General features: G+C 36.8%; 1 protein-coding gene across 18 annotated transcripts in view; it reads left to right on the top strand.

Annotated features, from left to right (window-relative positions):
* The window catches only part of BAZ2B (bromodomain adjacent to zinc finger domain 2B), a 463,486-nt gene that overhangs the window by 315,384 nt on the left and 125,478 nt on the right, over window positions 1-22,624 (top strand). The window lies entirely within an intron of this gene.

Below are 22,624 nucleotides of genomic sequence, written 5' to 3'. Positions count from 1 at the left end.
ATTTAAGTGAAAGTTTACAATTCCAGTCAGTCTCTCATACAAAAATTTATACACACACTGTTATGTGACCCTAATTGCTTTCCCTATACCGTGACAGCACACTTCTCCTTTACACCCGTGATTTCCAGTGTCCATTCAACCAGCTCCTAACCCTCTCAGCCTTCTCATCTCATCTCTGGACAGAAGCTGCCCATTTAGTCTCATGTGTCTACTTGAGCTAAGAAGCACACTCCTCCCCAGTATCATTTTATGTCCCACAGTCCAGTCCGATCTTTGTCTGAAGAGTTGGCCTTGGGAATTGTTTCAGTTCTGGGTTGACAGAGAGTCTGGGGGCCATGCTTTCTGGGGTTCCTCCAGTTTCAGTCAGACCATTAAGTCTGATCTTTTTTACTGGAATTTGAGTTCTGCACCCCACCTTTCTCCCGCTCCATCAGGAACTCTCTGTTGTGTACCCTGTCAGTGTGGTCATTGCTGGTAGCCGGGCACCGTCTAGTTCTTCTGGTCTCACGCTGATGAAGTCGCTGGTTTATGTGGCCCTTTTTGTCTCTGGGGCTGATATTTTCCTTGTGTCTTTGGTGTTCTCAGTTGGGACCAACTGGTGCATCTTATATAGCCACTTGCTAGCTTTTAAGACCCCAGATGCCACTCATCATATATGTGATTTTTTAAAGGAGCACAGTGCTTATGGGTGATATTATTTTTGAGCCAATTTGTTATTTATATAAGGCGATCTCAGGGATTTGTTTCAGTTTAAGTTTTAAAGAGTATCTCAGTCACCTAATGCACAATAATAAATTAAAAAATAAAGAGTGTCTCAGGGCCATAGTCTCCGGAAGTCCTCTAGTCTCAACTAGTCAGGTAGGTCTGTTTTGTTTTGTTTAGGATTTTGAGGTTCTGTTCCACATTTTTCTCCCATTCTATCAGGGTCCATCTATTTTGCTATTGATTAGAACTGTTGGTAGTGGTAGCCCATATATACATTGTCCTTTAATGAATAGAGCTTTCGATTTTAATGTCGTCAGATTTAATAATTTTTTTATTTATGGCTGTCTTAGTCATCTAGTGCCGCCATAACAGAAATACCACAAGTGGATGGTTTTAAAGAAGAGAAATTTATTTCCTCATAGTCAAAGTAGGCTAAAAGTCCAAATTCAGGGCGTCAGCTCCAGGAGAAGCCTTTTTCTCTCTCTGTCGGCCTTCTCATCAATGTTCCCCCGGACTAGGAGCTTCTCGGCGCAGGGACCCGAGTCCAAAGGATGCGCTCTGCTCCCGGCACTGTTTTCTTGATGGTATGAGGTCCCCCTGTCTCACTGCTCACTTCTGTCTTTTATATCTCAAGAGATTGCCTCAGGACACAATCCAGTCTTGTAGATCAGGTCCTGCCTTACTAACATAACTGCCACCCATCCTGCCTCATTAACATCATAGAGGCAGGTTTACAACATACAGGAAAATCACACAGTACCAGGAACCATGGCCTAGCCAAACTGATATACACATTTTTGGGAGGACATAATTCAAACCATGACAATGGCTATGTTTTTTTCTGTCTTGTTTAAGAAATCCTACTCTACCTCTATGATTATGCATACTTTTTTAAGACTCTCTTACTTCCCATTTAGTATTACTTTGAAAAATACATGCTTTTCAGATATCAGGCCTGTTATAATAGACTGACATTTTGGTTTTTGAAACTATCATCAAGTCGTCCTGTTGGTTGATTTATCAGTCAGAGTTCAGCTGGAGATAACATAAACCACTGCAGATATATTAAGTAGAAAAAGATTGTATGTTAGGAATTAGGTACTTACAAAACCATTGAAGGGCTGGCTCCTGGCCCCCATGAATGATTTCAGAGCAGTACTTTAGAATTGGCCTGCCAAGGAAACTACCTTTGGTTCAATCAGGACACCACTGTTTCAACTGCTGACTCCATGATCATACCACCTTAGTTTAAGTCTACTGATCAGGAATCACTGACAGAACTCCTCCAGGGCTGTTCTGTGCTGCCTGCTAGAGCTGTACAAGCAAAGAGGATACCTCATGGCTGCCAATCACTCAGTTTAACTCACCCATTAGTGCTTGTCAGGTACGTCTGATTGGCAGATTCTAAATTAACATCTAGAACCCTGGCTGCACGAGAGACTGATAAATGTAGCTTTTAGCCACCCAGCTTCTGCATTACAGGAAGATGCACTAAAAGGAGGCTGGAACAAATAAATGAGCCAATTTTCCAGCCATTTGAGGTCATTTGGCTATAACCTCCTTCCCCGCTGTATCTCCTCACCTCTATATTATCAGAAAAACATTTCTGGTATTTGTATATGAGCGTACTTCCAACTTTAACAGTCCTTTTGTTTGCTTGTTTTTTTTTTAAACAAAATAATATTTCAGTAGTACATCTAATAACTCATGTATACTTACCACAAATCTCCCTTGATATGGTGCTCTAGTAAGAATATAAATAACATGAAATTAAACCAAAGGAAATAAATGCTTAACTCAAGCTGATATGGCTTCTAACTGTTACAAATAATAGCAAATATCTATTACTTCCTTTTTTATAGATTTTAAAGGACTTTTTACGTATTTAATTCCTTATATACAGTATTACTAATTTTCTGTATCTACTGGTTCATGTCCATCAATATAAAAGCATGCTCTAGCAATACCCATTCTAAAAAATACCAAACTCTCCTTTCACCCCATTACCCTTATGACTGTTAACCTGTTTTCTGCCTCACTTCACAACCAAATTTCTCAAAAGAGATCTACATTTACTTTCTCCTTTTCCTTGTCTTTCAAGCATATCTCAACCCATACCAAGGCTAACATCTCATTCAACCTGCCTGCAGAATGTCACTTAGTTAACTAACTACTCTCTCTTTGAAAATCTTTCCTGTTAGCCTCTATGATACCTTAGTGTTTTTTCTTTTGTTTTGTTTCTTTTCTTACTTCTGGCTACTCTTTTTTTTTTTTGCAGATTCTTTTACTCATGAATGTTGAATTTTCCAGGTCTTGGTCCTGAGACCTCGTATCTCTTTTCCTTTTGTTTAAATTCAGCTTGTATGAAGACTTGGCCCAAACTTTCTGACCTCCTGAACATATATGTTTTACATAGATGTTTCATAGGAATCTCAACAAATTTAGTATATCCAAAATCAAACTCTTAGTTTCCCTCCCAAACCTATTTCACTAACATTCTTCCTCCTTTTACTAACTGACACCCCTATCCATCCAGTAGCTTAAGCCATAAATACAGTGCTAGATTTCTGTTTTTTGTCATTCTCACATCCAAATCCTGTTGATTCTGCCTTCAAATTAAGCTTGAATCTGTACTCTTCTATCTCTACTACCGCTATCCTACCAAAAAAAAAACCAAAAAACTCATTGCCATCGAGTCGATTCCAACTCATAGCAATCCTATAGGACAAGAGTAGAATTGCCTCATAGGGTTTCCAAGGAGCTGCTGATGGTATTCGAACTGCTGCCCTTTTGGTTAGCAACCAAACTCTTAACCACCGTGTCACCAGGGTTTCCCTGCCGTCCTAGTCTACACTAAGTCTCTCACTGATTACTGCAATAGACTTCTAACTGGCCTGTTCACTTCCATGCTTGCCCTGCTTTAAACTATTCTTTTTATAGTAGAGAGAAACTGATTATGTGCCCCTCCCTTTAGTTTAGTTTTTTTTAGGAGTAATTTATGTATGATAAAATTCACTCATCTTAAATGTACATTTCAATGAGATTCGACAAATGTATATACTCATGAGCTCCAGGCTTTAGAACATTTTTATCACCCCAGCAAGTTGCCTTGTGTATCTTTGATGTCAGTTTTCTAATTCCATCCCTACTCAGATGGCAGTCGCTGATCTGCTTTCTATCACTGTTGTTTGACGTTTTCTAGAATTTAATATGGAATCATACAGTATGGATGATTCCTAAAATGGAATCATACAATATGTACTCTTCTGTGCTTGGCGTCTTTCACTTAGCATAATGCTTTTGAGGTTTATCTGTGTTGTCTATCAGTAGCTCATTCCTTTATATTATTGAGTAGTACTCCATTATATGGCTCTTCTACAATTTGTTTATTCATTTACCTGTTGATAGACATTGGATTGTTTCAGTTTGGGACAATTACAAACATTCTAGTAACTGGTCTTTGTGTTTACTCATTGACATCGAGTCGATTCTGACTCACAGCAACCCTATAGGACAGAGTGGAACTGCCCCGTAGGGCTTCCGAGGAGCAACTGGTAGATTTGAACTGCCAACCTTTTGGTTAGCAGCCGTAGCTCTTAACCACTGTGCCACCAGATATTTTGTTTCTCTTGAGTAAATACCTAGGAGTAGAATTGTAGATAATATGATAAATGTGTATTTAGTTTTATAAGAATTGATAGATGTTTTTCCAAAGTGGTTGTAACATTTAGTATCCTTCACCAGAAATGTATGAAAGTTTTAGCTGTTCCACATCCTTCCTAATCCTTAGTATTGTCAATCTTTTTAATTTTAGCCATTTTAGTGAGTGTAAAATGTCTCATTGTAGTTTTAATTTGTATCTTTAAAGACTCATGGTTTTAGCAGATTTTTCTGTGCTTATTTTCCCTTCATATATTTCATTTAGTAATATATCTGTGAAAATATGTTGTTTATTTCCTATTGGATTGTTTACTTTTCTTTGCAATCTGTGTACTTATTTCTTTTCCTTGCTTCAATGAAATGGCTAGGATCTTTAATACAATGCTCTGTAGAAGTGATAATAACAGACATTCTTGCCATTTTCCTGGTCTTGGAAAAATTCATTCATTCTTTCACCATGTTGATTTTCAGATACAACGTATTAGTTGTATATTTTTCATAGATACTTTTTATCAGATTGAGGAAGTTTCTGTCTATTCCTACTTTGCTGAGAGTTTTTATTATAAATTAATATTGAATTTTATCACATACGTCTTCTGCATCTATTGAGATTATCATATAGTTTTCATTTATTTTTTCCTAGTATGGTAAATTACATTGATAAATTTTTATAATGTTAAATCAAACTTGCATTTCAGGGAATAAGCCCATTTGGTCACGATATATTAGCTTTTTGAATATTGCTTAATTTGATTTGTAAACATATTTTGATTCTGTGTTCACAAGGAATATTAGTCTGTAGTTTTCTTGTTATTTCTTTGCTGGAAATGAGTTCAGAAGTTTCCCTCCCTCTCTTATTTTCTGGAAGGGTTTTATAAAATTGGTGTTATTTCTTCCCAAATGTTTGGTTGGGGGCAGTGGTGGTTTAGTGGTAAAATTCTTGGCTTTCATGAGGGAGACGTACATTTGATTCCTGACTAATGCATCTCATGCCCAGCCACCACCCATCTGTCAGTGGAGGCTTGCATGTGGCTATGATGCTGAACAGGTTACAGTGGAGCTTCAGACTAAGACAGAGTAGGAAGAAAAACCTGGTGATCTGCCTCCCAAAATCAGCAGGGAAAACCCCATGGATCCCAAGAGTCCAATCTACAGTGTAACATATGGATGGCTCAGGACCAGGCAGTGTTTCATAACATTGTGCATGGGGTTGCTATGAGTTAGGGCCAATACAACTGCAGTTAACAACAACAGCAAATGTTTCTTAGAGTATACCAGTGAAGTCATCTGGGCCTAGAGTTTTTATTTGTTTGTTTGGTTTTTTTTTTTTTTTTTTTTTTGACTTTGTTGTTTTTGTTGGAAGATATTAAACTAAGAATGCAACTTTTTAAATAGACATAGGACTATTCAGGTTATCTCTATCTTCTTGAGTGAGCTTTGGTAGTTGGTATCTTACAGGAATTGTCCATTTTATCTAAGTCATTGAATTTATGGGCATAAAGTTGTTCTCTTTCATTGTTGATATTCATAATTTGTGTCCTTTTTTTTAGTGGCTAGAAATTTATCAATGTTATTGATCTTTTCCGAGAAATAGCGTTTGTTTCCATTGATTTTTTTCTTAGTTTTTTTCTGTTCCATTTATTTCTACCATTATCATTTCCTTCTGTTTCCCATGGGTATCTAGGATATCAATATTTATGCATTCTGTTAAAACCAATTGCTGTCCCGTTGATTCCGACTCATAGTGACCCTATAGGACAGAGCAAAACTGCCCCGTAGAGTTTCCAAGCCTGTAAATCTTGTAAGCAGACTGCCACATCTTTCTCTCATGGTGTGGCTCGTGGGTACAAACCGTTGACCTTCTGGTTAGCAGGAGATTGCTTTAACCACTGCATAACCAAGAGTGATACTTCAGACATTAGTGAGCTGAAATGGACTGATATTATTGGTCATTTTGAATCAGACAGTCGTATAGTCTACTATGCTGGGAATGACAAAATGAGGAATGGCGTCGCATTCATCATCAAAAAGAACATTTCAAGATCTATCCTGAAGTACAATACTGTCAGTCTTAGGATAATACCCATACGCCTACCAGGAAGACCAGTTAATATAACTGTTATTCAAATTAATGCACCAACCACTATGCTAAAGATGAAGAAACTGAAGATTTTTACCAACTTTTACAGTCTGAAATGGATCAAACATGCACTAAAGGTGCATTGATAATTTCTAGTGATTAGAATGTGAAAGTTGGAGGAAAGGAGGATCAGTAGTTGGAAAATATAGCCTTCGTGACAGAAATGATGCCAGAGATTACATGATAAAATTTTGCAAGACCAATGATTTATTCATTGCAGATACCTTTTTTGAACAACAAAAATGGCAAGTATACACGTGGACCTTGCCAGATGGAATACACGGGAATCAAATCAACTACATCTCTGGAAAGAGACGGTGGAGAAGCTCAATAACATCAATCATAGCAAAGCCAGGGGCCGACTGTGGAACAGACCATCAATTGCTCATATGCAGGTTCAAGTTGAAGCTGAAGAAAATTTAAGCAACTCCACGAGAGCCAAACTACAACACTGAGTATATCCCACCTGAATTTAGAAGCCATCTCAAGAACAGATTTGACGCACTGACCACTAATGACCAAAGGCCAAATGAGTTGTAGGATGATATCAAAGACATCATACATAAAGAAAGCAAAAGGTCATTAAAAAGACAAGAGAGAAAGAAAAGACCATAATGGATGTCAGAAGAGACTCTGAAACTTGCTCTTGAATATAGAGTAGCTAAAGCGAATGGAAGAAATGATGACGTAAAAGAGCTGAACAGAAGATTTCAAAGGGCAGCTCAAGAAGACAAAGTAAAAAATTATAATGAAATGTGCAAACACCTGGAGTTAGAAAACCAAAAGGGTTTTTTTCTCAAGCTGAAAGAACTGAAGAAAAATTCAAGCCTCAAGTTGCAATACTGAAGGATTCTATGGGCAAAATATTGAACAATGTAGGACACATCAAAAGAAGATGGAAGGAGTACAGAGTTACCATACCAAAAAGAATTGGTTGACTTCACCCGTTTCAGGAGGTAGCATATGATCAAGAACCGATGGTACTGAAGGAAGAAGTCCAGGCTGCACTGAAGACACTGTTGAAAAACAAGACTCCAGGAATTGATGAAATACCAATTCAGATGTTTCAACAAATGAATGGAACGCTAGAAGCACTCACTCGTCTGTGCCAAGAAATTTGGAAAACAGCTACCTGGCCAATCCACTGGAAGAAATCCATATTTGTGCCTATTCCAAAGAAAGGTGATCCAACACAATGTGGAAATTACCGAACAATATCATTAATATCATATGCAAGTACAATTTTACTGACAGTAATTCAAAAACTGTTGCAGCAGTACATCACCAGGGAACTACCAGAAATTCAAGCCGGATTCAGAAGAGGATGTAGAATGAGGGATATCATTGCTGATGTCTGATAGATCTTGACTGAAAGCAGAGAATACCAGAAATATGTTTCCCTGTGTTTTATTGACTATGCAAAGGCATTTGACTGTGTGGATCATAAAGTATTCTAGATAACATTGCAAATAATGGAAATTCCAGAACATTTAATTGTGCTCATGCAGAATGTGTACATAGACCAAGAGGCAGTCATTCAAAGAGAACAAGAGGATATTGCATAGTTTAAAGTCAGCAAAGGTGTGCGTCATACTCATTCAATCTGTATGCTGAGCAAATAATCGGAGAAGCTGGATTATATGAAGAATAACATGGCATCAGGGTTGGAGGAAGATTCATTAACAACCAGCAATATGCAGATGACACAACCTTGCTTTTGAAAGCAAAGAGAACTTGAAGCACTTACTGATGAAGATCAAAGACTACAGCATTCAGTGTGGATTACACTTCAAGAGAAAGAAAACAAAAATCCTTATAACTGGATCGATAAGCAACATCATGATAAATGGAGAAAATATTGACGTTGTCAAGGATTTCATTTTACTTGGATCCACAATCAATGCCCATGGAAACAGCAATCAGGAAATCAAGTGACATATTGCATTGGACAAATCTGCTGCAAAAGACCTCTTTAGAGTGTTAAAAAGCAAAGATGTCACTTTGAGAACTAAGATGCACCTGACCCAAGCCATGGTATTTTCAATTACCTCGTACGCATGCGAAAGCTGGACAATGAAATGATGCCTTTGAATTGATGGTGTTGCTGAAGAATATCGAATATACCATGGATTGCCAGAAGAACGAACTAATCTGTCTTGGAACAACTTTTTCTAAGCCTGAATGCTCCTTAGGAGTGAGGATGGTGAGACTTCATCTCAAGTACTTTGGGCATGTTATCAGGAGGGCTCAGTCTCTGGAGAAGGACATCATGCTTGGTTAAGTAGAGGATCAGTGAAAAAGTGGAAGACCCTGAACTAGGTGGATTGACAGAGTGGCTGCAACATTGGGCTCTAACATAACAAGGATTGTGAGGATGGCACAGGACTGGGCAGGGTTTCATTCTGTTGTATGTAGTGTCACTAGGAATCGGATCCAACTCGAAAGCACCTAACAACAAACCAACACCATGGGTGTGTTTTGTTCTTCCTCTTTTCTTGTTTCTTAAAGTGAAAGCTTACATGGTTTATTTCAGAACTTTCTCCTTTTCTTACATATGCCTTTAATGCTATAATTTTTTTAAGTACTGCTATAGCTGCAGCCCATAAATTTTGGTATGTTGTAGTTTCATTACCATTCCGGTTAAAATATTTTCTATTTTCCCTTGTGAATTCATCTTTGAGAGGTGTTTTGTTTAGAAGTCAGCAATTTAACATTTAGATTTTTTTAATTGATGTTCCTTTTGGTTTGTTATAGACAGAAAACATACTGCTAATATCTGTGGGTCTCCCCTAAGCCTGTGAAAACTGTTGATCAGTCACTTACTTAGGCAGAGATGGGTCTGTGTCTCTGTCGCTCTCTTTCTGCTGTTTCCTTGTTTCTAAGGTACCTGTAATCTCCAGCTGCTCTGCCAGCTTTGGTCTCTATACTCTTGACCCTTCAGGCTATCTGCAACCTGAGCTGATCATAGTGAGTGCACTCACTTAAGAAAAGCGTCAAACTCAACAGATCTGCTGTATGTATTTTCTGTCTTTTAAGAGTGTGTTTCTCTACATTCTATGACAGCTATTTCACAGAACCCTAGGAGTAAACCAAAACCAAACCAAACCCATTGCCCAATGAGTCAATTATGGCTCATAGTGACCCTAAAGGGCAGAATAGAACTGCCCTTTAGGGTTTTCAAGGCTGTAAATCTTCATGGCCACTGACTGCCACGTTTTTCTCCCATGGAGTGTCTGGTGGGTTCAAACTGCTGACCTTTCCGTTAGCAGCTGAGTCCTTTAACCACTACGCCACCAGGGCTCCTACCCCAGGTGTACCTCCCTATTAATATGCGTAGCGTATTTGTCAGCTAGGTGTTTGGTCAGTTTATGTTCTGAATTTGGGTCTCATTCTTTCTATGGTTTGCTCACTGTCAGGATTTCCTTTTTAAATTTCGAGATATTTTCCCAGCCCTAAATTCTGACCTCTGTCACCTTTAGTTGATAAGCCTGGTGTTTTTATTCCATTGCTTTCTTTAATTGTAGCTGTGAGGGTTAGGCTGCATTGTCAGGCAAGAATGCCACAAAGTCGTACTTTTTACCCTTTCTGTTTATAATTTTTCCAGATTAAACTTTCCTCTGGCTTTTCTCTGCTTCTGGATACTTTCCAATATCTTTAGGGTTTTTGTTTGTTTGTTTCTTTTTTTAATCCAGCTTTTATAATTATTATCTGTGGACGATTCATGTGACCACTTCACTACTCCTCCATATCCAGAAGTTGTCCTAAAACCAGATCACTTCCCTTTTAAAAAAATTTCACTTAAAGCTCCAGGGGTGGCATCACATTTCTCAGACAATAGTGGTTGGTTAAGGAATGGGCACATGATGCAGATCAGACTAGTCAAAGCTAATGAGATTCTCTTTGGGTTTTTTTATTGGCACTGGTGAGGAAGCATACCCTTTTTCCCACAAACCTGGGAGAAAGGGCCCATCTGAGGATGGAGCTAATAAAGAGGAAGCAGAGCCAAGAGAGGAGAAAAAAATTAGATTCTGGTGAGCCTGCATTGAAGCTTCTTCATGTCAAGTGAGACTTTCCCAAGCTTTTGGGTTATGTGAGTCAATAAATTCTCTTTTCAGTTAACTATTTTGAGTTGGATGTTTTGTCCTTTGCAACCTAACTGATACATTTAGCTGCACACCCTTCATGATCTGATCTCTGCGTACTTCTTCAAACTTATCTAGTACTATTTTCATTCTGGCCCACTATGTTTCAGCCTTACTGACCTTTTAAGTTCTTCAGATACAAAAATTCTTTCTCAACTGAGCATCTCAAACATGTTTTCCCCCTGCCTGGAAGATCTTCAAAAGGCTGATTCTTTCTCGTGCTTTGTCTCAGGTTAAATATCCTGAGAGACTTTAATTACCGAAGTCTCCTCTGATAATAGTGTCTAGGTAGTTGCTCCATTATTATATATACCTCCACCTAATAATCTTCTCCATAACACTTTTCACAATTCATAACTATACACTTAGTGTTGTTTTACTTATTTCTCTCTTCTGTGCTTAAAGGGCAAGGACCATATCTATTTTGTTTCGTTTTTTACTAATATGCATCCCATTTAGTGCCTGGCACAAAATATATGCTTAAGAAACAATTGTTGAAGAAAGAAAAATAAGGGTGAATTTGTATGAGTAGGACTTGAAAATTAGATAATAAGTTAACTCTGATTATTAAATTTTCTAGACTATGCTGTGCTTTGCTCTGATTATGCAAAGTGACTAAGCAGATTTTAGTTGAAGATATACATTATAAGTTAAGGTAAAGAATCTTAGAAAGGGAATAGGTCTGTCAGTTGATCTTACTGAAGAGGCAATGTATGAAAACAAAACCTGAAAATCAGAAGTTATGATTTGATTAGAACTTATTTAAAAGACAACCAGGATTAATTTTACACTCAGTAGAGAATAGTCAAGGGAATTAGATAATCTTGCTCTTAAAATACAGAGGGAGTGTGAGTAAAGCCAAAGTTTTATTTCAGTACCTTGAGTATCAGTGTTATAGTATTAACTATTATAACATTATTTTCCTTTTTAGTTGAGTTGTCCAATATACTCAATGAAGCCAAACCTGATTCTGACTCATGGCAACCCCACGTGTGTCAGTCAGAGTATGACTGTGCTCCATAGGGTTTTCAGTGGCTGATTTTCTGAAAGTAGATTCCCAGGCCTTTCTTCTGAGGCATCTCTGGGTGGACTCAACCTTCCGACCTTTGGGTTACCAGCCAAGCACATTAACTGTTTACATTACACGGGGACTTCTCCAACATAGTAGATATCCATAAATCCTAAATAAAAGCCTCAACTTTTCAGCTTTCTGGCTTTTTTGGTGGCTTTATTTTATGAGGGGTTTGATAACAAAGCAGCAAATATTTTTGAAATATTACTCTACCTAACTTTTAGGCATAGAACTTTGTAATTTTCATTGGGGATTTTAGCAATAAATTACTGAAGAAAGGTTAATGCCTTCAGGTTAAGTATTTTAGAAAGTAAACTCAGCTAAATATAAAGCCAAAAACTATAAAGCTCATAGAAGAAAAAAATAGGATCAACACTAGAGACCCTAATACGTGGCATTAACAGGTTACAAACCATAACTAACAACACAGAGACTCCAGAAGATAAGCTAGATAACTGGGATCTTCTAAAAATTAAACACTTACGCTCATCAAAAGACTTCACCAAAAGAGTTAAAAGAGAACTGACAGACTGGGAAAAAATTTTTCGCTATTACAAATCTGACAAAGATCTAATCTCTAAAATTTCCAGGAAAATCCAATACCTCTACAACAAAAAGACAAATAATCCGGCTAAAAAATGGGCAAAGGAAATGAACAGACACTTTACCAAAAAAGACAGTCAAGTGGCTAACAGACACATGAGGAAATGCTCGCTTGCTATCACAAAACCTCAATGAGATACCATCTCACCCTGACATTACTGGCACGAATGAAAAAAAGAAAACAAATGTTGGAGAGGCTATGGAGAGATTGGAACTTTTGTACACTGCTGGTGGGAATGCAAAATGGTACAACCATTTTGGAAGACTATATGGCACTTCCTTAGAAGGCTAGAAATAGAAATACCATATGATCCAGCAATCCCGCTCCTATGAATTTATCCTAGAGAAATAAGAGCTATAACATGAATAGACATATGCATACCCATGTTCATTGCAGCATTGTTCACAATAGCAAAAAGACAGAAACAACCTAGATGCCCATCAACAGATGAATGGATAAACAAACTATGGTACATACACACAATGGAGTACTACGGAACGATAAAGAACCATGATGAATCTGCGAACCATCTCACAACGTGGATGAATCTGGAGGGCATTATGCTTAGTGAAATAAGTCAATCACAAAAGGACAAATATTGTATGAGACCACTACTATAAAAATTCATGAGAAGGCTTACACACTAAAAGAAACAAGCTTTGATGGTTATGAGGGAGGGGAGGGTGGGGATGGAAAAACACTAAACAGACAACAGATAAGTGGTAACTTTGGTGAAGGGTAAGACAGTACACAATACTGGGGAAGCCAGCACAACTTGTCCAAGGCAAGGTCGTAGAAGCTCCATAGACACATCCAAACTTCCTGAGGGACCAAATTGCTGGGCTGAGGGCTGTGGGGACCATGGTCTCGGGGAACATCTAGCTCAATTGGCATAACATAGTTTATAAAGAAAATGTTCTACATTCTACTTTGGTGAGTAGCGTCGGGGTCTTAAAAGCCTGTGAGCGGCCATCTAAGATACGCCACTGGTCTTCCCCCTTTGGGAACAAGGGAGAATGAAGAAAACTAAAGATACAAGGCAAAGATTATTCCAAAGGACTAATGGACCACAACTACCATGGCCTCCACCAGACTGAGTCCAGTACAACTAGATGGTGCCCAGCTACCACCACTGGCTGCTTTGCAGGGATCACAATAGAGAGTCTCGGACAGGGCTGGAGAAAAACATAGAACAAAATTCTAACCCACAAAAGAAGATTAAACTTACTGGCCTAACAGAGCCTGGAGAAACCCCGAAGAGTATTGCCCCCGGGCACCCTTTTAGCTCAGTAATGAAGTCACTCCTGAGGTTCACCCTTCAGCAAAAGATTGGACAGACCCATAAAACAAAACGAGACTAAAGGGTCACACCAGCCTAGGGGCAAGGACTAGAAGGCAGAAGGGGACAGGAAAGTGGGTAATAGGGAACCCAAGGTCGAGAAGGGAGAATGTTGACATGTTGTGGGGTTGTTAACCAATGTCATAAGACAATATGTTTAATGAGAAGCTAGTTCTGTAAACCGTCATCTAAAGTACAATAATAAAAAAAAAAAAAGTAAACTCAGTATGTTTTTCAAAGGTGATTTTTATAATTTCTGTTCATTTTGGGAAAACTGAGACTTTTATTTACTGAAATATGGGTAAGACAAGATTTTATATTTAGATTCTATTTAAAAATTTTTTGTTTCATTATTAAAGTACCCCTTCATTCTAATACAGAAGTGTATATAAAATAGTATATCTTTAATCATTTTTATCTATGAACTATAAATCCTTTCCTTAAATCTAACAAAAATGCTTATTATAAAAGAGAAATTATTCTTATCTTTTAAGAACAGTTATTTGCCTGAGTATTGATACATCATTTACTGTGCTGAATTAAAAGCTTATTCAATGTGCAATGTTATAGAGTGTCATCTTTTGTTCTCAGGGTTACCCGAGGCTTTTAATAACTTGTTTCCTAATAAAAGGAGTTTGAAGGAAAGTAGTAACTTTACATTGGCAAATCTTGGCAGACAGCAGTTTAACCAAGTGATCAAATTTAACATTACTGGTATCCCAGTATCAACATAATGGACTCCAAAAATGTTTCACTGGGACGGGCACAATGGACATCCTTCCCCAAAATTCATAATTTCATTTAATCATGAGAAAGCATCAGATAAACTCAAACTGAGGGTCATCCTGCAACATACATGACTCCACTAAAGCCCACTGCCATCGAGTCAATTCCGACTCATAGCGAACTTATAGGAGTAGAACTGCCCCATAGGGTTTTCAAGGCTGTAAATCTTTATGGAAGCAGACTGCCACATCTTTCTCCCACAGAGCAGCTGGTAGGTTGGAACCAGCGACCTTTGGGTTAGCAGCCAAGTAGTTAACCACTTCGCCAGGTGGGACTTAACCCATACCTGATTCAAAAATAACCAAACCAAACCCACTGCAGTCAAGTTGATTCCGACTCGTAGGGACCCTATGGGGCAGAGTAGAACTGCCGTAGGGTTTCCAAGGAGCAGCTGGTGGATTCAAACTGCCGCCCTTTTGGTTAACAGCCAAGCTGTTAACCACTGCACGACCAGGGCTCCCAAACCTGACTCTTCAAATGTGTCAAGTACTGTTCAGATGTGTCAAGATCATGAAAGATAAGATTGAGGAACTGTCGCATATTGGAGGAGATTAAAGAGATACAACAACTGCATATAATGTGGGATCCTGGATTGGATCTTGGAAGAGAAAAATGACATTGGTGGAAAAACTGATGAAATCAAATAGTTTATTAATCAAAGTTAATTTCTTGGTTTTGATGATTGTTCTATAGTTACATAAAATGTTAACATAAGGCAGGGAACTCTTTACAATTTTTACAGCTGTTCTATCTATTTAAAATAATCTCAAAATAAAAAGTGAAAAATAAAAATAAGAACTATTTGTTTCCATTCCATACAACTCCTTAAATGTTAAAATGTAAAGGTTAACTGGCTGAAAAAAATTATGAGAATACAAGAATGAAAAGAAGACTATATAAGGGAAAGTGTTTTCATCACCATTAACTATAGAATTCTTTGCTCTTTAATCATAGTTCACGTTTACAGAATTCGTATATTTTGAGTTTTAGAATATTTAAACATTAATATATTTAAGAACGTTAATATGTGAGCCAGTAATCTGAACTTTCTTTAATTGACAGTAATTTTGATGATATTCACTTTAGCTATTATGAATGCTAGTTGCAGTATAACCCTTATTTGGACACATTATCATTTTTAACACCATTTTTTATGATTAGCCATACTTTGCTGATTGTATACTAGAGGCTGATTCTGCAATGCTATAATATTATGCTTACAATTTTAAATAATTAGAAAAGAATTATGAAGACGTTGTAACAAGTTTGCATAGTATTGAAAGATTAAAGACGTTTTTAGTACTAAAAAAGCAAGATATATCAAGTTCTAGCATAATAAGTGTGATGGTTAAGGTTGTGTGTCCACTTAGCTGGACCATGATTCTCAGTGCTTTGGCAGTCATATAATGATGTAATCTGGCAGTTATTTAATGATGTAATCATCCTCCATGGTGTGATTTGATGTGATCAGCCAATCATTTGTAAAGGGAGTTTCTTCAGGGGTGTGGCCTTCTTCAAATGTATGTATGAATGTCCTGGAAAAGCTCGCGTGCTTGTTCTGGATCCTGCATCTGGCTCATCATCATCTGATCTCCAGTTCTTGGGATTTCAGCCAGTGGCCTACTATGTTGCCTGCTGATCTTGAGATTTCTCAGCCTCCGCAGCCTGTGAGCCAGCGGCCTGCTGTTTTGCCTGCCAGTCTTGACTTAACAGCATCCACAGCCCATGGACCAGTGGCCTGCCATCTGACCTGCCAATCTTGAGTTCACCAGCCCCTACAGCTGCGTGAGTCAGGAGAAGTCCCCAGCCTGACGCCTGACCCGTGAATTTGGAACTTGCCGGCCTCTACAACCGTGTGAGCCATTTCCTTGAGATAAATTTCTCTATATATATATTTGCATATATATGCTTCACTAGTTTTGCTTCTGTAGAGTACCCAGCCTAAGACAGTAAGCAATCTTCTTGGATTTTTTAACAGATTGGATTCTTTAGCATACTTGCGCCATATAATTGTTTTGTTCAAAATTGCAATCTGGACTTCTCCTAAATGATGTGATAGTTTAGGTTCAAACCATTAGTTCAGCGCTTATTCTGTTTTTTTGTTCTTGTGAAGAAAAAAACTTATTGTATTGTGGCATGAAATTCATTACTATTAATAAAAACACTTGTAGTTACCATGCCTTGTTACTAAGACACTGACCTTTTATGTACTGCTTTTAATCACTTATATATGTATTGGCTAGTAGAATTTGAAAAGCTCTGCTAAAAAATATTTAACTTATAATAATGTAAGTCAAAATCTTAGGCATTGCAGATGTATATTAATTTTTATTATGTAAAATGTACATGTTACTACCGATAAGTTAGAATAGAAACTAAAAGTTGAATTTATAATATTTGAGCTATATTTGAATATTAATATCACTTACAAAGGAATAATTATGGTTTTCTAAAGACTACAGCCTTCAGTATAGACTACACCTCAACATAAAGAAAACAAAAATCCTCACAACTGGACCAATAAGCAACATAATGATAAACAGAGAAAATATTGAAGTTGTTAAGGATTTCATTTTACTTGGATCCACAATCAATGGCCATGGAAGCAGCAGTCAACAAATCAAAGGATTTTGCATTAGGCAAATCTGCTGCAAAAGACCTCTTTGAAGTGTTAAAAAGCAAAGATGTCACTTTAAGGACTAAAGTGAAAACACAAGCCATGGTGTTTTAAATCACCTCATATGCATGCAAAAGCTGGGCAATGAATAAGAATACTGAAGAACAATTGATGCATTTGAATTATGGCATTGGAGAAGAATATTGAATATACAATGAACTGTCAGAAGAATGAACAAGTCCATCTTGGAAGAAATATTGCCAGAATGCTCCTTAGAAGCAAGGATGGTGACACTTTGTCTCACATACTCTGGACATGTTATCAGGAGGGACCAGTCCCTGGAGAAGGTCATCACGCTTGGTAAAATAGAGGATCAGCAAAAAAGAGGAAGACCCTCAACAAAGTGGATTGACACAGTGGCTGCAACAATAGGCTCAAGCATGGCAGTGATTGTGAGGATGACACAGGACCGGGCAGTGTTTTGTTCTGTTGTACATAGGGTCGCTATGAGTGGGAACTGACTTGGTGGAACCTAACAACAGCAAAAGTATTATCACTTTATGGTATAAATTATCAGCTTGCAAATGTGTTCTCTGAGCAAAATTTAAGACTTAATCCAGATAGATTTTTATTTGGGATCATCTCCTGATATTAAGTATATTCATGTAGTAAAAGTTTACTTTCCAAAAGTGGAGTATTCTGATTTCCAAATAACTTTGTTTTATAGCTATCTGGTTTATAGAGCCTATTTAATTTGTGGTGTATTTTGTTTCATGTAAGAAAATAAACCTTTTACTTTGTTATTAATACAGAACATGCTGATTCAAGTGTAGCTATAGGATTTACTGAGCTATCAACTACCTATAATTTTAAAAATCCCATTGTGAGCAGTAGCTTGAAATTATAAGACAGTTGGAGAGGGCTAAGGTAATGTCAGTGGAACTGAGGGTATAATCAAAACAGCATCCTTGCTGTATAAGATTAAACCCATAACATACCTGTTGCCATCTAGTCGATTCCAACTCATACAGCAGATTGCCACATCTTTCTCCTGCAGAGTGGCTGGTGGGTTCAAACCACTGACCTTTCGGTTAGCTGCTGAGCACTTAACCACAGCGCCACCAGGGCTCCTAAACGCACAACATATGTGTCATTAAATCAGCGTATAACTACCCCAAAGGCTTTTAATAACATTGTGAATGACTTTTACAATTGGAGCAGAGAAAAGGTGAGATGGTATATTTTTAAACATTTAAAGTGTGACACCTGGCTATTTTATCCTTTCAAAAGAAGAGAGAAACAAAAGAAATGGAAACTCTCACTTTGGAATTACCCACAACAGGTATTAGGAAGTGTTGCCTCTGACAAGTGATAATAGTTTGCTTCGAGCAGTGTTTTATAGAGTTTAAAAATTGTTATATGGCTCTTTATATATATATATGAGATGGTTAGTAAAGAATAGGTAGGATTATAAAAAGTAGAAATCGAGGATTATAAAAAGTAGACATCTAAGAGCATATTATATAGGTGTGGGGGTTCAGATGTGAAGAAATACATAACCAAAAACACAATAGTGGGAAACATTTGTTAAGTATCTGTTGTACTTCACATTATGCTAGATAGGAGTATTGAGATGAATAAGATTCAGTTTTTGATCTGAAAGAGCTAAATCCTGGTGTAGAATTAATTTACATAGAGGTGGTAGTTGAAACAGTGAAAGCACATGAAATAACTGAGGAAAAAAGCATAAAGCAAAAAAAGAGATAGCAGGACAAATTCTTTAGTAATACCTATGTTTAGAAAATAAAGAAAATCTGATAAAGGAGAGAGAGTTGTATTATTGAGAAACATAGATAAGTAGAAGATCAAGGCAATACCATGACCTGGAGCTTAGAGTGAAGTGGGTTTTATTAAGGAAGAGGCACTCAGCAATGTGAGATCTATATAGACAAGGATGGGAATGGAATAGTAGAGAAAACATTAGTAGGATCTAATGAGTACGAAAACTCTGGTGACCTGACAGAGAAAATGGAAGGGAAGCCTGAAGTTGGCACAAATAATAAAGATTTAGAGGTGTGGGGAGAAAGTAGGCACAGCAGGTGTAAGGCTTTTCTTACAAACCCTGCACTGGAGAGGTGGTGATGGGATCAGAGGGGAGGAGATAGGTGGAATGGGGCGGTGGTAGAAGATTGGGAGGGAGGGATAAAGAGATCAGAGGATATGCTAAGAAATAAGGTGGAAATTATGATTAGAGAATGAAGCTTAAGAGTTTAAGGCCTTGGAGGTAGTAGAATTTTGTATGATCAAATCCAACATGTGACCTAAATGGAATCAAGACAGAATCAACAGCCAAGTGATTTAAAAAAAGGAGAAAAAGAAAAAAAATTAGAACCAGGGATTGATGAAAGAAATAAGACTAAAGGAAACAAAGAAGCATACTTGCAAATTTAAATGGAGATTCAGGACAGCTTACTGTTCTGATTGAAAGCCTTTGGAATCAGCCCCATAGACGTGCCTCTTATGCTCTTAATGAGAAGTAAACTGATTCATTCAATTAATATTTATTATATGTCTACTATGTATCAGTTACAGTTCTAGGTACTTGGGCTATATTTCTGAGTCCTATGATATTAATATAAATATTGTACTATTTAAATTTTATTCTATTTAAATCTTATACTGTTTAAATTATGTTAAAAACATGAATTCCCTAAGGTCAAGGATTATGTTTTATTCATCTTTATATGCCATTTACTAAGTATAGCACCTGATAATAGTTATGTTCAGGAAATGTTTGAATTACTGCAATTATTGAATAAATAACAGAAAATAATTCTCGGAGATTTTTACATGGAATTAGTATCTGTTATTAAGAAACTGATACAAAAACCGTACTAAAATTACATGTAGTGATAGAGCCTTTTAATGAGAAAGATAACCTTTTTTTTTTTTTTTTTTTAACATCACTGAGTTCTAGATTAATGCTATTAAGGCAAAATATAGTAAGAACTATTAAATGTAGTATTAAATTATTTCCTTTCTGTAGTATAACTTTTTTCATATAGCAGACGGAGTATGTAATGTGGATATTTTTGATAATCTATGGCATCAGTAGCATTACAATGTTGTCCTAGTCTTCTTTACTATATGAATACAAAGGTGAGTCTTTCCTTACCAGCAGGCCCTGTAGAGTCAGTTGTCTCTTGGGTGCTTCCTATGTTTTAATTATTTCAATCAAGAATTTTAGAAGAAAGAATACGAAAACAGAGCAGTGTGGCCTTGATTTGAACTACCATCTCTTCAATGTTGCCAGGCGTATATTTGGCTTTATATGTGTACAGGTCCATAATTTTTTTTTCCATTTGAATCTGTGGTGAATAAAGTTCATTTTTTTATTGAAATGTTCTACTCAGTTCCTTTTAGATGTCACTCTTTTCGTTTATTTAAATGTTTTTTGTTATCAAATTGTGTATGATTGGTTTTTAATTGTTGCTACAAGTACGATAACTTCATTTAGTTATTGCTCATGTTTTCGGTTCATGAGACTCCAAGGTTTAGCTCATCTACTTCTTTTATTTCATTTCAATAGTAAAATTCATGTTTTAACTATGCATCTAGTATCATTTACTACCGATTTGTTGCCGGTTATAGCAGTGTTGTTCTGAGTTTTCAACCCTTTGTGATTTCAATCTGTTCTCAATCTTTATAATATTTTATATATTTTTGATAGTTTTGAGTTTATCCAGTAAATTTTTTTGTATCAAACCACTGCTCCATATATATAGTTGACAAACATAATTTAAGCACTATTACTTTGTAAAATACAAATGATGAATGACTTTTAAAATCCCCAGTACTAGAATGCTCAATTCAATTTGGTTATCAAGAAAATTGATAAGGAGGAAATGTAACTGATCGTACTGTGTGTGTAAATATAACACTTGATTAAGCACATTTGAGTCAGAATGTTGAACTGATTTGTGAGAACTAAGATGTTATACATAATCACAAGTGAAAATAAACACTGGCTCTTAAGGTAACAAGCTCATTTTTTAAAAGAAACTAGCTGGTTTTTTGAGATTTGCCAAAAGATAAAATAAACACAGTCTTTCTGGTGGCTTATTACTAGATAAAGGCAGTAATATTTTGAGTAACCATCTTTATCCAATTTTATTTTGACTCAACTTAAGTGCTGATGCAGTTTAATACTCTGATAACACAAAAGTGCCAGATTTACCAGTTTTTTGTTTAGGCTTTGATGAACAAAAACAAGGATTGGCTGACAAAGACAAGACACCCAAGTGTGTCCCTTACTTCTCCCTCATAGTTTCTTTGTGGGCCTTCCGTGTAAAGACACTTTGAGGATCTCTGTGAGATCTAGTTATCGCTTTGTTGTAGTGGGAGCATTACCTTCAATCAGAACTTTTTACATTATAGGCCGATACAAGACACACTTAATGCAATTTATTTAAATGTTACTACTTAATAAAAAATATAGGACATTTCAGTAAAGAATATAGGGTTTATATCAGTCTCTGGGGGTACACTTTGATCTTTTTGAGGACTACCTCTTAAATTTCAGGAAACAAAAGAACAAAGAGTAGAGATTTGTTTTGATAACTAAATCTAAAACGCCCATTGCCATCAAGTCGATTACGCCCATTGCCATCAAGTCGATTCCAACTTGTAGCGACCCTATAGGACAGAGTAGAGCTGCCCCATAGGGTTTCCAAGGCTGTAAATCTTTATGGAAGCAGACTGCCTTACCTATCACTTGCTGAGTGGCTGGTGGGTTCAAACTACCAGCCTCACAGTCGGCAGCCAAGCACTTTAACCACTACACCACCAGGGTTCCTTGTTTGATAACTGAATGATAACAAAAAGTGTGCTTAGTTTTTACTTACATTTTTTAATTTATTCAAATATGTATTGTGTTAAAACTAATTGCAATGTGCAGTCAGGGCTGATGTGAACAGGAGATAATAAGGAAGTGTTATTCTGATTTTAACATAGAGCACAATATTTTTCACATATTGACTTTTTAAGATATTTCATTCTCATGAGCTCTTTGCTAAGTAATTGTATCCTGACTGATAGCCTGCATCTGGAATGTGGGGTTCTATATTTTGTTTTTATAGTTATCAAGCCGAGGAACCTTAATTATTTCCTGAAAGTAAAAGGAAGATTTCCAAGTATTAAAAAAAAAAAAAAAAAAAACTTCTGCTAAGTCCCTTCAAAGTATGAAAAATAAGTTGTATTGTCTTTATCATAGCACTCCAGCCTGGGGCTGTGACGCTTAGTACTACATTCTCTTTAGGGTAAAAGTGGAGATTGAAAAGTCACACTCATTTCAATTGAATATGGTCTTACTATCAAAGTTAAAAAAAAAAAAAAAAGATTTTTATATTGATAACCACCCATGAATGCATTTAGAAATATAACTTTATTCATTAAATGTTCGCTATCCTGTACATTGTTTTATTAAACTAGAAAATAATCACTTTGTGGTATCAACTCTTCTCACCTAAGGGGTGCTGGATAGAGAGCAGAGTTTATAGT

Source organism: Trichechus manatus, unplaced genomic scaffold (genome assembly GCF_000243295.1).
Source record: "Trichechus manatus latirostris isolate Lorelei unplaced genomic scaffold, TriManLat1.0 scaffold00036, whole genome shotgun sequence".
In the NCBI taxonomy this organism is placed as follows: domain Eukaryota; kingdom Metazoa; phylum Chordata; class Mammalia; order Sirenia; family Trichechidae; genus Trichechus; species Trichechus manatus.
This window is presented reverse-complemented; position numbering and strand designations above follow the sequence as displayed.